At 42.1% G+C, this 17,042-nt stretch overlaps 1 protein-coding gene and 1 long non-coding RNA gene across 2 annotated transcripts in view; one reads left to right on the top strand and one right to left on the bottom strand.

Moving 5' to 3' along the window:
• The window catches only part of LOC309515715 (uncharacterized protein), a 202,450-nt gene that overhangs the window by 36,338 nt on the left and 149,070 nt on the right, over nt 1–17,042 (top strand). The gene's annotated exons all lie outside the window — the stretch shown is intronic.
• On the bottom strand, nt 3,288–13,379 carry LOC309515726. Its single transcript, XR_014212634.1, has 3 exons — nt 11,632–13,379; nt 4,354–4,437; nt 3,288–3,406 (listed from the first exon to the last, which is right to left on the bottom strand). It is a non-coding gene; the product is annotated as an uncharacterized lncRNA (long non-coding RNA).

The raw sequence follows: 17,042 nt of genomic DNA, 5'->3' as shown, positions 1-17,042 counted from the left end.
CAAACTCACACGCTTCATAGCAGGGATTTAATTACTCTCATTAGGGGCATGTAGTGTGCTGTCATACCACAACGCTATGGTTCAAAAACCCAAAACAAATAGATGCAACTGTGATCAGCAAGACAGACCAGACACGTTTTGAGTGGTTACTGCGCTGTGGTTACAAATGGAATGCAGAGACTCTCCATTCAGTTCTGTGGGCTATGGAGCTATTCCAATAAGAAGTCTGATCATGCATCAGAAGATGTGTGTCCACCGCATATTTTGAGCCAGTCATTTTTAGGTCACCATCCCTCCTTCAAAGAACAATGGCCCATGTAGACAGTTTTCACAGAGGTCCATCAAGCTAGCTAGTAACCATACCATGTGGTAGTTAGTCCAGGGCCTCCTCGACTGCCTTCTGTGCTGCTAATCAGGCTTATCATTGCTTGCAATTTTGCTGGCAGCAAAGCTGCAGCCCCCCCCCCCCCATTGAGAAAGATCAGGAATGGGAAGATCTAATAAAAACCGAGCAAGTCAAACAACAAGCTGGACCTTGAAACTGGTTCCTTTCCAGGTTTGCTATGTAACACGCTGCAGGTTCTCATTTCTGCTCTCCCCCCCCCCTAGAGATCAAAGCCAATATTCCTTCTAGTTGTGTTGCTCCAGTTCCTTCATTTCTCGACTCCCACATTATATCCAGTCAAGTGATCATGCAATATGCATAGCTATATAATTAATGCCAAGAGTTCATCACTGCTTTCACCTAGTTGTTTATAACAATCGGAATGCTGTTTGTTTAGAGATCTAACCTCTTGTCCGTGGAGTGAGAAAACCATTTTCCATTTCCATTTATTATATTTTTATGCTGCTTTTGACTCACATGAATCACAAAGCAGCTCACAAATAATAAATAAGAAAACAGAATGGAACGTCACAAATATAACACAAATCACATAGAATAGTTAACAAATCACTAAAGCCACTACATTCTAGAAAACACTATGAATAAAACAACTTAAAAAAATAAGCTAAACAGCACAAACACAAGCAGCATCATATAACCATTTTCCTCTGTCCGAAATGTCTTACTCTGTCACCTCCACCGTGGTTCATATATGGTGCCTTTCAACTAAAACTTCTGCTCCTCACATGGTATATTCCCTTGGCTCTTACAGTTTGGACTCTTGATAATGCCTCTTTCCATGTCGTCTTATTGGAATGTGTTTAGATGAGAGGTGGGGTTACAGTGGCCCTATTGTTGGGCACACCAACTCCCCTCAGCCCCAGCCAGCATGACCAACTGTGAGGCATGATGGGAGTTGTAGTCCAGCAACATCTGGAGAGCCACAGGCTCCCATCACTCATTTAGATCCTGTGCAAGTTTGTTACAGGATCCAAACCTGTCCTATTTCTCACCATACTCTTCTAACCACCACCCACAGCACAGTTTTGTTGTTTCGTCTTACAAACATCAAAGCTACAACTGGTTTATGAGAGTTCAACTTTTGTTCTGGTTCTTAAACCCTTATTCTTCAAATCCATTTTTGCACAGCAGGCATGAGGAACTTTTGGGCTTGAGGTGCGAGACATCCTTCTCTCTTCCATTCTCTCCATCATCCGTTCTTTCCCTCTCTGACACACACGTGCGTACTTTTTCTCCCCTTCATCCATCATTCATTCATCCTCTGGTTAGTGTGTGTCAGCATCAGTCATGCACATTTCAGGAAGAATAAAGCCTTCATCATACCAGGCCAGCAATGAAATGAAAGATTTAGAGAGTCAGAGGCTCAGACCACTTCCAGGTTTGGGGACACACAGCCATAATAAGAGTAAGAATCTTCAAAATATTGAGGAACATACTGCCGGGAAGGACAAGGGTGGGGAAATCTTACTGTTGCACAACCATGCGTTTTAATTATTGCATTGTTTATACATGTTATGCCTTAGAATTAGCTGTGCTTGTTGTTAAATAAAATAGCTTTGCGTGTTCTGCCATATGGTTTGGATTTGGTTAGGAGGGTTCAAGCCTATTTACAAGCTTAGCACTCTTGGAAGTAAGAAGTGAGGTCCTCTTGTGAGAGAAGGGTCATTGGTTTGCTCTGCTTTTGTTTTTGTTCATTATGTCTTTTGTGTCTTCTTTTTGTGTTTTTATGTTGTGAACCGCCCTGTGATCTTCAGATGAAGGGCAATATACAAATCAAATCAAATAAAACGAGTCAAAACTGTGATGTGTTGACTCATTTTATATTTTAGAATAGCTAATGTTCTTCTAGGCTTCATCAACAGAAGTATAGTTTCCTGATCAAGGGAAGTAATCCTACTGCTCTATTCTGCCTTGGTCAGAGCACATCTGGAGTGCTGTGTCCAGTTCTGGGCGCCACAATTTAATAAGGGTATTGAGAAACTGGAAGGTGTGCAAAGGAAGGTGACCAAGTTGATCAGGGGTCTGGAAAGCAAGCCTTATGAGGAACAGTTGACAGAAGTGGGGAATGTTTAGCCTGGAAAAGAGGCAAGTGAGAAGAGATATGATAGCCATCTTCAAATATCTAAAAGGCTGTCACATGAAAGATGGAGCCAGCTTGTTTTGTCGTAGCCCTGAATAACTTGTGCTCAGGATACCTTAAGGACTGCCTTACCTTGTCCTTCCCAAGTCAATAACTCAGATAATCTGGCAGGCACTATGGGGTGGGGGCTAAACACTGGAGGCTCAACTTCTCATTGACGTGACTCATGCTTCGGGTCCATGGAGGGCCACTAATCATACTCCTCCATGGAGCAGAAGCATGAGTCACGTCAATGAGATGTCAGGCCTTCAGTGTTGTGGGCCCAACTCCCTCCTACTAAATATCAGACAGGCACCATCCCTGCTGAATTTCAGGTGCTAAAGCAGTATTATTTCAGGAGGTCTTTGCATCATGAATGCTTCTCCCATTTTCTTTTCTTTTATTAAAAAAAACTAATGTTCTTCCATGTCTTTAAATTTCTGCAGTTGACTTTATGTTTTAAATTTTGCATACTGTGTATTTTTATTTGTAAGCCACTTTGAGACTTTGGTGGCAAAAAGTTTTTTTAAAAAAAAAAACAAATAAAATTAGATGTGAAATGGGACATATTCAAGAGAGCCACTGTATGCTCTAGCCACACACTTCAGTCAGATCAAATAAATAAATAAATAACTATTGAGAGTTTCTCCTACCTAATAAATCCTGTTGAGGCTACAGCTTGGAGAGTTAAAACATCTTTAACAAGACCTAAATCACATTATTTGTAGCTCTAGCACTTACATGATGTGTTTGTTGTCAGAAGTGGTCCTCTTCCTCCTCCCATGCTTGTTCCTTTTCGAGTGAATCACCTTCGCTGTAGGGGTTCTCCCGGGAATTGGGATTGAAAGGGGATTACCAGGAGAAAGCTCATCATGGTTTGCCTGTAAAAAGAAACCCTTTATTGAAACAACTTTCAGCCCAACCTTACAGTTTCCTTGCCAGGTTTTAGCTCATTGAAGCTCTAAAAAAAATGCCCAGATATTTAAACATCAGTAATTAGTTTTAATGGAAAATATTTGTTGGTTTTTGTTTTTTTTTAAAAAACCCAAATCTTGGAGGGAAAACAAACCAAGAACCCAAAGGAATAAATGAAAACTAATGTGGGAAATTCCAGTTGGATCAAAGTAATTGAGTAAACCACAGTTCTGGATGGCTAGACATGAATGTAGGATGCATGAAAGGGATTCTCTCACATCCAGTGTATTATGTGGGGATGTTGGCTGTGGAAGGAGACAATGATAAAGAAGCTTATAAATGCGGACAGTTTGTTCAGAACCACTGCTCTATTTAACCATGTCTTGGTGCCAGAACTGGACTGTGCAGTAGGTCTTGCACCACCACCTATCTATGGCCAATGGAGACCAGCCTTACCAGCCAATGGTGGCTTGTGCACCAGTAGGCCAGGCCATGGCGGCTAAAAGACCCTGCCTGCTAGAAGAAACTCTGGATTGGGCTTGCTCATTGGCCTGAGCAGCAAGGGGAGGGGTCAGAATTCAGTGATAGACAGGGGTGGGGGAGAAATTTGATTCAGTTCACATTTAAAGGTGAACCTCTCTAATTCACAATTTCTGAAACAATATGCGAGCTGAAAATCAGCCACCCTTCGAAATTTGCAGTTCTCCAGCCAAGTAGCATGCACAGAAATGCATGTGCTAGGATAAATTGTGCATAAGAATGCATGTGTTAGTGAGAAAATATCCAAGAAGGCGTTATAGACTTCTCTGTGCCACAGGCTCCCCGGCCCCACTCACAAAGCCCTGTTACCTCTTCAGCTTCCAACATCTCCTCCTCCCAGTCTTCTCCCTCTGACCACTCATTGTCATCTCACTACCAATCCCTGGCTCTGAGCTTTCTTCCCCTGGGAGTTCTCCAGCTGGTTCCTCCGATCCTTCCGAGTTCATCCAACCAGTCCCTGACATTTTCTAGAGGTGCTCTAAAATTATATGTAAGGACAATGACATTATTAATACATGGCAATGCATTGGAGGTTGAGAGATAAAGAGGGCAAGGGGCATTTTGGAATGCGAGATCTCCAGATCTTCCACTTTGCAAGAGCAGTGGTAGAGATTTCCTTCCTGGTGGCCACTTTTTAAGAAGTAGCCGCATCCAATCTTCGTTTGAAATGCTGTGTGAAGTCAGCACTGTGTTTGACTGGTTTGGTTTTCTGCAAGAAATGGTGGAAACCATGAGAGGAATACCAACTGCCTGGCCATGATCAAATTGCAGCACCAGGATAAAAAAAAAATTCCGCACAGCATCATACAAGTGATAAAACACATTTCATAGGAGGCAATGGGTAAAACATATTACTTGAAAAACTCTGGTAGCCTTTGACAATCTGCAGTTTGAATCTGATATCCGAATCGATGCCTGCTCTGTTATGGAGTTATTTGTTTGCCGTTATGGAGACAAGATGTTTTTCTCCGTACAGACATCCCTAAACCAGCTGGCAGAAGTCAAGGAATGAGAATATAAGTCTCAGCTGACAAAGTGCAAAAAGAATGTTCACAAGCATTCTTGGAAATCTTGCTCTTAAATAAATAAATGGAGTAAAATACCACGAGGAAGACAGTGGGATAGGATTAATATTTCATGACCTAGTAAATTTCAGTAGTGAATATTGCACTCGTGCCAAGTTTCTTAGACGCTTTTAGAAACATTTGAAGTTCTGGAGCAGGAAAAGGACTGGACAAACTAGAGCATTTTCTATCGGCTCACCCAGCAGCAAAAATGAGGGTGCTCAGACACGATACCTTGGGATGGATCAGTCTGTCAATTTTGGTTTCTCTCAGTTTCTCATTTTTCCAGCCGTAAATTCTTTTCACCCCATTCCTGCATCAGTTTGTGAAATTTTCTTGTTAAATCTTCATATTAAAAACTGAATACATTTTCATATGCATTTCTCATACTATCCACATGTTGAATGTGATTTTGCCCAGTGCATGCATTTGCCCAAGAAAATTCCCAAAATATAATGTTATTTTGCACATTATTTTCACTAATATATGCACTTTTGTGCTCTCTTTTTGGGTTGGAGAACTGTGTAAGAGGAGGTCTTAGTCTGAAGGATAGCAGTGTTTCAGTTCGCTTATTGATTTGAGCAGGGAGAATTAAGCGGGTTTGCATGAAAATACGGTACTCCCCTATCTGTAACAGTGCCCCTATCTTTGAGGAGCTTCGGGCTTACTGAATGTGGCATAAAAAGAATGTCAAAGTGTCTCACCTCTCCATATAACTGAATATAGAACTAACAATTCTAAGTTTGGGGCAGGGGTGACGAACCTTTTTGAATCTAAGGGTTTCATCCCCTTTTGAGTGACCTACCAGAGGTTACATACAAGTGGTGGTGTAATTTAATGAATGTAATTTTTTACCTTTGCACAGTGGGCTAGTCTAGACACACACTCCCACACCCCTCTCTATCCTCCATGCAGGCCAGCAAGAGCCATTATTAGACTCCAAAGACACATTCTAGGCAGGCAAAAACACTCAAGGAAGGGTGTGAAGCAAGTGAGGTCAGCATGCTGCCACATTCCTGCTCCACGCATGGCCACTAGGGATGCTTAGGGAATATGATCTTTGTGAATCCGATACAAATCAACCATCAATATCTCCTGAGCTAATGCCCTGATCAGAATGTCTATTTCCTTCGGATTTCACACATCTGCACCTTTTGCAATGTGGTTTTCATCTCCAAAAATGCATCACCAGGCACTTAGGAATGCATATTTTCAGATAAAGTACACTTAGAAATGTGTGCAGTACTTTCATAAATTCAAATATACATTTTGAAAAAATGAACAAGCAGTTAAATGCAGAGACAGGATGGAATGGATTTATGAATGAATCAAAGGCTACATGGATTGATTGATTGATTGATTGATCGATCCATCCATCCATCCATCCATCCATCCATCCTTAATAACTACCTATCCAGATTGTAAATGTTGCTGGACATTTTTAAAGGGGTGATGAAAGTTCTCAGGAGCATCTTTGTCTTTGAGAATGCTAGGAGGATATAAAGATGCACGAGAAGTCTGGTGAATTAGACACAGTCTCCTTGCACCGACTGCACCTTCTGATCTGATGAGAGCAATGCAGGCAATTGTAGCTGGGTCACTCTCAGCATTTCACAGGTGACGCCAGACAGCCAAACTGGTACTGCTGGCTCCCAGGTTGGCTGGTGCCTTCTCACAGTCTAGATAACACATCCCTTTGGGCCTGACCTAGGCTGGTCACTTAAGCCTCATGGAAAAAAGAGGAAACACATCACCAAAAAGGATGGCGAAAGAAGACACGGATTCATTCACATTACATTTGCATAAGCAAGTACACATGCAAATTTAAAAATAATTACTTTAATTTAAACAGGAACACATCTCAGCAAGATGAGGAAGGTGGTGGCCAAGTGCCCTGTGTGTCTGCTCAACCTGCTGTCCAGGTGCTGACTGGACCCCTATTCTTCCTTCCTAGAGTTTGCTCACTACCATCTATCTAATTATCTATCTATCTATCTATCTATCTATCTATCTATCTATCTATCTATCTCTCTATCTATCATCTATCTATCTATCTATCTATCATCTATCCATCTATCTATCTAGCTATCTATCATCTATCTATCATCTATCTATCTATCTATCTATCTATCTATCTATCTATCTATCTATCATCTATCTATCTATCATCTATCTATCTATCATCTATCTATCTATCTATCTATCTATCTATCTATCATCTATCTATCTATCTATCTATCATCTCTCTCTATCTATCATCTATCTATCTATCATCTATCTATCATCTATCTATCTATCTATCATCTATCTATCTATCTATCTATCTATCTATCTATCTATCATCTATCATCTATCTATCTATCATCTATCTATCATCTATCTATCTATCTATCTATCTATCATCTATCTATCATCTATCTATCTATCATCTATCTATCTATCTATCTATCTATCTATCTATCATCATCTCTCTCTCTATCATCTATCTATCATCTAACTATCTATCTATCTATCTATCATCTATCTATCTATCTATCATCTATCTATCATCTATCTATCTGTCTGTCTGTCTGTCTATCTATCTATCTATCTATCTATCTATCTATCTAATCTATCGTCTTTAAACCACACTTTCATATGAAATATTGCATGGCGGTATATGCAATACTGTATTAATAACATAAAGAATAAGATATTTACACTGGATATGAGCTGGACCACCATTCAAACTGTGGACAGCTTCAAATAGAGGACTGTCCTCTGTAAAGGAGGCCATCCTCAATCTGATAGGTTCCCAAACTGTCTTCTGTGGTCCTCCAGTGGCCCACGAACTTCATCCAAGGGGTCCATGGCATCTGTGGATCTGGCTGTGAAATAATCATGTTAACTCTTAATTGTGCTTTTAGTGGTTATGTCTGCAATTTGAACGGTAAGACCATGAAATGTAGTTGACAAGAAATAAAACCAGCAAGAAGAATGCAATTAAAAATAATACAGCACCTAGCACAGCACTTTACAATTGCTACAGATTGTACAATGACAATAAAGGTATTCTTGTTATTACAAGAGGGAGGAAAATCAACAAGTGGTTGCAGCAATTTTCAAGTGGTCCATGGGGGGGGGGAGGCTATTTGGGAGCCACTGCTCTGGCTTCTAGGGCTACACTGAATACATTCTGCCTCACACAGCATTACTCATTCTGTTTGCCCTCTAACTGGTTGCTCATCTCACCCCCCTGCCTGCCATCTGCCATGGGAGGCCTCGCTCAAAATTCACTAAGATGTCCGGAGTTAATTTCGCCCAGCGTGTCTAGGGCTGATTGAAGAAATCTGCTATTGGCACAAATACAAAGCTTTTCACTATTTCCATATTTAAGTTGGATCAAGCTTGCTGGGAAGGTTGTGCTTCCAAATTAATATAACACAGCTTTATTGAAAATGTGCCGTTGCCAGAAGTGGCTCGCGATGATGAGATAGGTAAGGCACGCAGGAGGGCAGCAGCCTCCCCATGTTTGAAGTCATGTAACTTTTGGGACCTCAAAACGGCAAAAGTTCCTCTGGCTTTTGTTCCTGACCTCCAGCAGTAACTCTCCCATTTGCTTGAGCGGGGAAACAGCATTTGAGTCTGTGGGAATTCGAGCCTGTAAAAACATTTCCCCCCCTTTTGAGTACTGTAGATTGCAACTATCCACAAGCTTTGGGGGAAAAACAGTAGACTTTACCCTCATGATCCAATCATCCATTACTTGCAAAACCTTCAAAAACCGGGACGAGGAGAGAGAACATAATATAAATATTGCTTCTAGCCTCCTTGTCTGTGTTCTCAGGGTGGTTGTTTTTTTAGTGTCACAAAGACCCTTAATACACATTTAAAACTTTGTCTGTCAAGAGGAACCTTTTTGACGCTGCCCTCATTGTTTTTTCAGGGTCTTGCAGTTGAAATATAATGTTTATGGGACTCTGAGATTTGCACTTGTTCGTGTGCTATATATACATTGGGTTTATAAGAGGGAATGACCTAAACCACCTTGTTTTCAGGCAGTGATTCCCAAGGGTGGCAAAACAGTCTTAAAAACCAAGCTGGGGGAAAGGAGGCTTATAAATGTGTTAAATTGCTGGGGGTGAAGGGGTGGGTTGATTCCCTATGTGAATTTCTTCGACATTTCTCATTTTGGAAAATATGTTAGGATTAGAAATAAATTTAAAAACAAGCAGACACCTCAACCTTCAGTCACAAGTGTGTTCATATTTCATGCACAGCTTATTCGTTTCAAGGTTTTTCTGTGTAATAACGTGCCTGTGGAACACACAAGTTCTGCAAATCATCAGCTTCAATGTGCAAATTTCTTCAGTCAAAATAGAGGGGGGATGCTTTTAAATGCCAAGGTTTCAACAAGAACTGGACTTATTTAACCTTGTTCTGTTTATTCGCCATAGTAGTAGTGCTGCATCAAAAAAATTCCTTCTGTTTTTAACGACATTCCTCTGCCAAATAATGCTGAAAGAAATTGCATTTGAAAATTAAAGAGAAAACTTTCAGTTAAATCCTCATGGGTGAGATGTGGGATTTACTTTACTTTCATGGTAGCCAATGCCATCTTGACTTCCTGCATTTCCTGGAAATCCCACAACATCATTGGCTGGGATTTCCTGGGCCCACTGCATTGGCTCTGCTGAGTGGGGCTCTGTTTCCATACAAGTGGGTCATTAGATGAACTTTGTAAATTTTAAGAACTGGTTCCTGAATTTGCTTTTTCTCCTCCCCACTTCCCATTCCCCTTTCCTTGAGATCCACGGATGAAGGGCAGTATACAAATTTAATAAATAGCAATCATCATCATCATTATTTGTTACTGGTGAATTTCTGTAAGCCACTCTGAGAACTCTTTTTGGCTCAAGAGCATGGTAAAAGTGCTATAAGTAAACAGACACGAGCCCCTGTGACAGGCAGGCAATAAAAGGCCTCTGAATTGGTGAGGCCGATCCTGCCATGGCTTTTTCGACCTGCCTTGCCCCACCCTCCAGCCCTAGGAACCTTCATGAGGGAACTGTTAACCAGAGGGAGGACTGTGAGGGGAGAGAGACTCTTGTTTTCCATCAGGGAGTGCTTGGTTTGACCTTTGCTGCTCCAGCTCAAGTCCAAGGAACCTTTAGAAGGGAGTTGCTGCCACAGGGAATATGTATACAGTGGTACCTTGGGTTACAGATGCTTCAGGTTACAGACACTTCAGGTTACAGATTCCGCTAACCCAGAAATAGTACCTCGGGTTAAGAACTTTGCTTCAGGATGAGAACAGAAATTGTGCACTGGTGGCGCGGCGGCAGCAGGAAGCCCCATTAGCTAAAGTGGTACCTCAGGTTAAGAACATTTTCAGGTTAAGAACGGACCTCCAGAACGAATTAAGTTCTTAACCCGAGGTACCACTGTATGTGTATTTGAATGAGCCGACTAGAGTGAAAGATTAGGACTCATGGGTTGGTGGAGTGTGTGAACTTAACAGTGCTTCATTGATCTTTCAGTTGCTGTTTTGTTAAAGTTATTAATACAGCTTTATAGATGAATGCCGTATTGATTTGTTAATCATATAATATGACTTTTGCTTTAATTGTGATATTTCAGCTGATTTTTTTAGTTGCTGCTTGTTAACAGTGTTTCATATATTGCATTTGTTTCCCTGATGGCTTGTTAATTGTTGTATAAGACTTATGCAGTATTTGTGATGTTCTGTTACGTTCTATCACTGTATTTATTTTTGTAAACTGCTTTGGGATTCATTGGAATGAAAAGCGGCATAGAATCAGAGAATCGCCCAGTTGGAAGGGACCACGAGGGTCATCTAGTCCAACCCACCCCCTGCGACGCAGGAATCTTTTTGCCCAACGAGCTCAAACCCACAAGCCTGAGATGACTGAGCTCTCTCTCTCTCCACAGAAATGCATTAAATCAAAATCAAGGAGACCTTTTCATTCCTACCCAACAGTCCAGTTATTCTGTGATCCTCAATTTCATTGATAGCTTTCAACATCTTCTTCACCTTCACCTTCACCACGCCACTCAGATTTTTTTTATAAAAAAACACAACAACACAAACCCTTTTCTTAAAGTTGCCAGACTTTTCTGTAAAATTCGGATTAGAAAGCAACCACTCCCAATGTTCCAAATGCTTCATAACTTTTACTGATGTGGCAGAAGTGTTTCCTTCTGTCATGCGGTATCCATGTTCACAACAAAAACGAGCAGGAAGTCACCTAGGGGCATAGGAGCCAACTCCTAGGGGCCGAGGGGTCTTCACCCCACACATAAAATATTTGAGGGGCCCGCGAGTAAGGAGGTCAAGGTATGAGGTATACAAGATTAAGCACAGAGTGGGGAAAGACAAGTTCATCTGCCTCTCTCATAATACCAGAATACTTAGGAAACTGAGCACTGGGAAATTCAGGAAAGACCAAAAGAAGTATTTCTTCACACATGGATTTTTATTTTTTTTACTACCAGATGTAGGGATGGCTGCCAACCTTTTTTGAAGGGGGATTAGGCAAATGCCTGCTTAACAGACAAAATTATCAGTGGCTAGAAGTCTTAAGGACTGTATTTTACCTCCAGTATCTGTGGAAGTCTGCCTCTGAATGCCGTTTCCTGGGTACCACAAGTAGAAGAGAGCTGTTGCGTTCATGGGTTGCATGAACTTGGGGCTTCCCTCAGGCGCCTGGGCTGGATCTAGACACATAAAAAAAAACATTTCAGGAAAACGTGTTGTAAACCTCATAATAGGAAATCATGTTGCTGAAAGACAGGACTCCACAGCACCATCTGTTGTCACAGGTTATAATGCACTTAAAACGCTTTTTCTTTACTAATGTAGCCGAGTCCCTGGTTGGCCACTGTGAGAACAGAGTGCTAGGCTAAAACGGGCCTTTGATCTGACCCAGTAGGGGTCTCCTTATGGCTGATGATTGGTTTCTGTAATATTTCTCAAAAAATAGGTGTTTCTTTTCCAAACAAGTTCCTTTGTAGCAGAACAGTCTGAGGGGGCAGAGCTTGTTTTCTATACCATAGTCTTACTTTGCTTGGAGGAGCTGCAAAAATGACTGATGTGTTTGTTAAAGGTTTAGTCAGAAGAGGAAAGAGTAACAAGGCACTGGCAGGGCTCGTAGATACTTTCTCCCTCTTTCCTTAAAATGACTTTTCCAGGGAAATCTAGAGCGAAAGAACAACTGTGAGCCATCCCTGATCTCTGGAAATTGATCGGTGTTCTGTTTTTATTAAAAGCAGTGCCACCTTCCACCTGTCTTGTAACCAGAGAGCACCACTCCGGCACTTCTTGTTCCCGTAGATTCCTCTCTCCTCCTGGACGTGCCAGGAATTTGGCTTTCGATGGGAGCCAGCATGGGTTAGATGTGGGAAATGGAAGAACTTTTGCAGCTGCTCCTCCTGAGTCAGGGAACAAAGTTTGAAGTGAGTTGAGTCAGTTAGCTGAATTTCATTTCTGAAGAATGAAAACAGAACAAAAAGAAAAGAGGGGAAAGAAGGAGGGGGCGGGGAATCACAAAGCAGATTTCCAGAGGCTGGTTTGTGGACAAAATTGCAGATCACTCGCAGATCAGAAATTGTCATTGAGTCAGATTCTTACAAAGGCCACTTCATTCTGCAGTAAGAGAGAACTAAGCTCCCCCCCCTGCATTTTTGAGCCTTATTTTGTCACACACAGAGACAAAATTCAAGGGGGCTGTGTACTGGAATATATGAGATCAGGCCAGAGTCAGCTTCTAAAAATTGCTTGCTTTGAAATCTGAAATAATTTTACAATACTTTCACATACCATTAGCTTAAATTGATTCTATATCTGATGAACCTGTTTCTGTGCGAGTGTGCCCACTGGGGGGCAAATTAATGATTTGTGGATACAGCATATGTCAGAAAAAACTTATTAGGTGTTTAGCAAGGGACTAAATTAAAGCAAAGTCATTTAATTTGCAGCAAGGGCTGTAATTAAGTGTGTGCCTGCTTGGAAGTTTCAAAGGGGGTAGAGGTTTATCCCATGCCACACTGCATCAGGGGTCTGCATCTTTGAACATCTATTGAGGTCTGGGCATCCTGGGAGAGTCCGTCAGCAAAACCTGGCATGCACATGCAGCCATTGCTGCCTGCTCCCTCTCTCCAGGCAATGAGCGTTGTCTCTCCACGCAGAAAAACACCGAATCCCTTGGGAAGATCCCTCCCCCTTGTGAGACCTTTCGTGGTACCACAGATTTCAAAGGTGGTATGGTGGGCAGTTGGGACTAAATGGGCCTCTGGCCTGATCTTGCAGGGCTCTTCTGATCTCTTATCTCTTCTAATCTCAGAGTGCTGACATGCGGAGTTCACAACAACCCTGTTAAGCCGACCCAAGGTTACTCAATGAGCTTCATGGAAGAAAGGGGGACTTTAACCCAATTCGAGCCCACTTAAAATAAATAAATATTTCACACGCATACCAGTTATACAAAGTCATATTCATTCATATAAAATAAACAGGGCAGCAACTTACAAACACCACACTTCAAGCAGATATCCTTATACTTCCCACTTACTTAGATCACCAGCAATATGAGTCCTTTCTTAGTCTCTCTCCTGCACTACACTGACTCTGAAAGATTGTCAAACAAAATTGTAATGACTTTTTGAGGAAGTGACTTGAGGGTTGCATCCGAAACAGACAATGACAACACAATAATTCTTCCAGGGTACAGGTACTAGGCCAGAAGCTAGATGACAGAGCACAAGAGTGTAACGCCCTCCAGATATTATCTGTATCAGAAGAAAACTATGAGCCCTGGTCTCCTCCCAGTTCCTCATTATGACTCAGCAACTACTCCACTGAGTCATCATAGTTATACTGAACCCCAAGCCAATATCTGAGGAGAAGCAGAACTCTAGGATCCGTTCCAGAATTTCATTATTTTATTACAATATTTATTATTATTAGTCTCTGTCTCTCTTTCGCTCAGGTGTCTTCATAAGTAACGTGGATTTTCTTGATCTGAAACAAGACTAAGATTCCCAGTTTAGAACACACACACACACACAAACAAACAAACAAACAAACACACACTTTAACTCTTCAACAGTTTTATTCAAGCAAACATGTGAAACACTTTCAAGGCTTTGGGAAACTGGCCCTCACGAATGCATTTCAGAACAATGTATTAACTCTTGACTAGTTGTAATTATACCCTTCCTGTCTGTTTACAACATTAGCAGCATACTATTATCCAGGGCAATAAAGCACATAACTAGTTTACATAGAAATAGCTATAGTAGAACTTTATGCTATACTCTAAGAGTCTCATTGTCTTCCAATAAATGCTGAGATTGAAAGACTCAGCAGTGGAGAACCTATTCTACTCTGCATACAGAAGGTCCCAGGTCATATACACTGGAATCTCCTGGCAGGGCTGGGAAAGACTCGTCTGAAATCAGAGAGAGCCACGGCCAGTCAGTATAGACCAGTGGTGGCCAAACTTGGCCCTCCAGCTGTTTTTGGACTACAACTCCCATCATCCCTAGCTAACAGGACCAGTGGTCAGGGATGATGGGAATTGTAGTGCCAAACAGCTTGAGGGCCAAGTTAGGCTACCACTGGTATAGACAGTACAGAGATAGGTAGAACAATGGTCTGACTCCTTATAAGGCAGCTTCCAATGTCCCTAACTTGTGAGTGACACCAGAATTATACCTGAAGTTCATTGTGGACAAGCATCTACTGGGAATATTCTGAGTATCTGCTTTCCAGGCAGAGCACTGGAGTACATAGTTTCAAGGGCACCTCTGACCCTTAAGAAGTCACTGGGTCAGACTTGGTGGTACTTAGGTCTCCCTGAAATCACTGTGAAAAGATTGTCTAAGTCACACTGATTCATTGGGAACCAAGCGTGATTAACATAAACTAGGCCCAATCCTTTGGCAATTACAACTGCCTGATAGCTCAGTCGGTAAAGAATGAGCCCCATGTTGGTTCCTGCAATGCAGGAGGATAACCCTGGTGGTCCCTTCCAACTCTTTTATTCTATGTGTATAGGATTGAGCTGTCAAAGCCTAGCGCAACAACAAATGGGCTTGACTCTGTGTTGGATTGCAATCTATGACTTCAGGCCTACCATCTTTTTAGAGAGCATTTTGCAAGAAGGTGAAATTAACATGTGCAAACTATCGGCCTGCGTTCCCAGGAGACTGCCAATGTCTTATTATCAAGAAATGTTTTTGTATAGTTCCTTCCAGCTAGCTCCGACCTAGACAAAGTACCCCTGTCTTGCCATCGCTTGTGCTGAGTAGTGGCAAAACGTTTCTCCCACAGAGTACTGCAGCATTGTCAATAAAAGTGAATGGCGCTCACTCTTCATAATTTAAGAACCTACAAGCAATTTATCTCTTTTAGGCAGCCAGAGAGGGAGGGGGAATCTTTCTCTTACTCGTATTCTTACATAGAAACACGGGAAGCTGCCTTACACAGAGTCCATCTATCTCAGTATTGTCTCTACTGACTGAAGTAACTCTCCAGAGCTTCAGGCAAGGAATCTTCCCTAGTCCTCCCTGAAGACGTTGGGGAATGAACCTGGGTCCTTCTGAATGCAAAACAGGTGCTCGACCACTGAGTTACTTTCATTCCTTTACCGTTAAAGAACATCTAATGTAATGAATGCTATCCAAGTGCTTTGCTAATATCTGGGTACCTTTGTGCAGATATTAGCTGTCTAAGAAACAACTCCTCTTTTTCCACCTTGCTGGAATTTAGAGAATATACTTCCTGGCCTTTCATCCTGTGCTACAGGAGCAGGCACAGAGAATCATATAATTATAGATTTGGAAGGGACCCTGAGGATCATTTAGTCCAACCCCCTGCCATGGAGAAATATGCAACTGACCAAACGCGGATCGTACCTGAATCCTTGGTGTTATCAGCACAGTGTTCTAACCAACTGAGCTACCCTGCTCCATCTCACTGCAGCTACCGTGACCTCAAAGTTCCAGCTGACGTGGAACTTTTAGGGGGCCTTGCTCCTTCCTGAATTTTTTGGGGGGACCTGCCCCCACACCCCCTACCTGGCGCCCCTGTGCAGGTGGGGTAGCATGAGGAGGGGAGAGAAAGGGGGTGGGATTGCACAGCATTAGAAACAACCTTTAGTTTCATGTTGGTGTGAAAGGAGAAGTGGGTATTCCCAAGTCAAACTGGGGTGAATGGAGATCCAATCCCAGTCTCTGATGCCCATGAAATATTGCTCTCTGCAGCATATTTTAGAGAGCCAACATCATTTCACCCTGTCATAGAATGAATGGCTATTAATATGCATCGATTGATCACTTAGCAGTAATAGCATCTGCTTCATTACTTGGGGAGGTAAATGTTCCTGTTCGAAACTTTTACTTAGAACTGGCTGTTGAGGGTAAAAACCTGCAAGCAGGTAGCTCAGGCAATAAAAATTTGGATAGCTGCAGAGTCTGCAGTGACTTTCTCAGTGGGATTTGGGAAACCATTTCTCCCCGTTGATATGGAAGAAATATGGAAGCCAATTTGCCTCAATAGCTGAATAATAAAATCTCTTTCGCACAGACATTTCACTACGCTGCAGTTTGTGTGGGGTATGAATAGCAGAAGCATGGTGGGTGAGGCCAGTTGCTTGGCTGTTTTCCACCTGGGTGCTGACTTCTTTCCCAGCCCAGTGAGGACCGGATGGGTAAAATCCAACCAACTGGCTCCACCACCATTGTCCTGGCGCTTGAACACACACCGCAGTGTTGTTGGATTTCACAACAGGGAAGAGCTTAGAAACAGGTGTGAACAAGGCTTAACTCATTCCTGCTTTACTTGATGTTCACCTGTGGTTTATTCTGCACCCCAGGGGGGTTCAGAAATGCCTCAGTTTGGTCTAATAGCTTTGGCTGTTTCAGTCAAAACTATTCAGACCATCAAGGGGGGGGATTATGAAATTGCTCACCACAACAGGCAATTTTTTCTCCCCCT

The sequence above is a fragment of the Podarcis vaucheri genome (assembly GCF_965113315.1).
Source record: "Podarcis vaucheri genome assembly, chromosome: 12".
In the NCBI taxonomy this organism is placed as follows: Eukaryota; Metazoa; Chordata; class Lepidosauria; order Squamata; family Lacertidae; genus Podarcis; species Podarcis vaucheri.
Note: the sequence above shows the minus strand (reverse complement) of the source record. Positions and strands in the feature narration are given on the sequence as shown.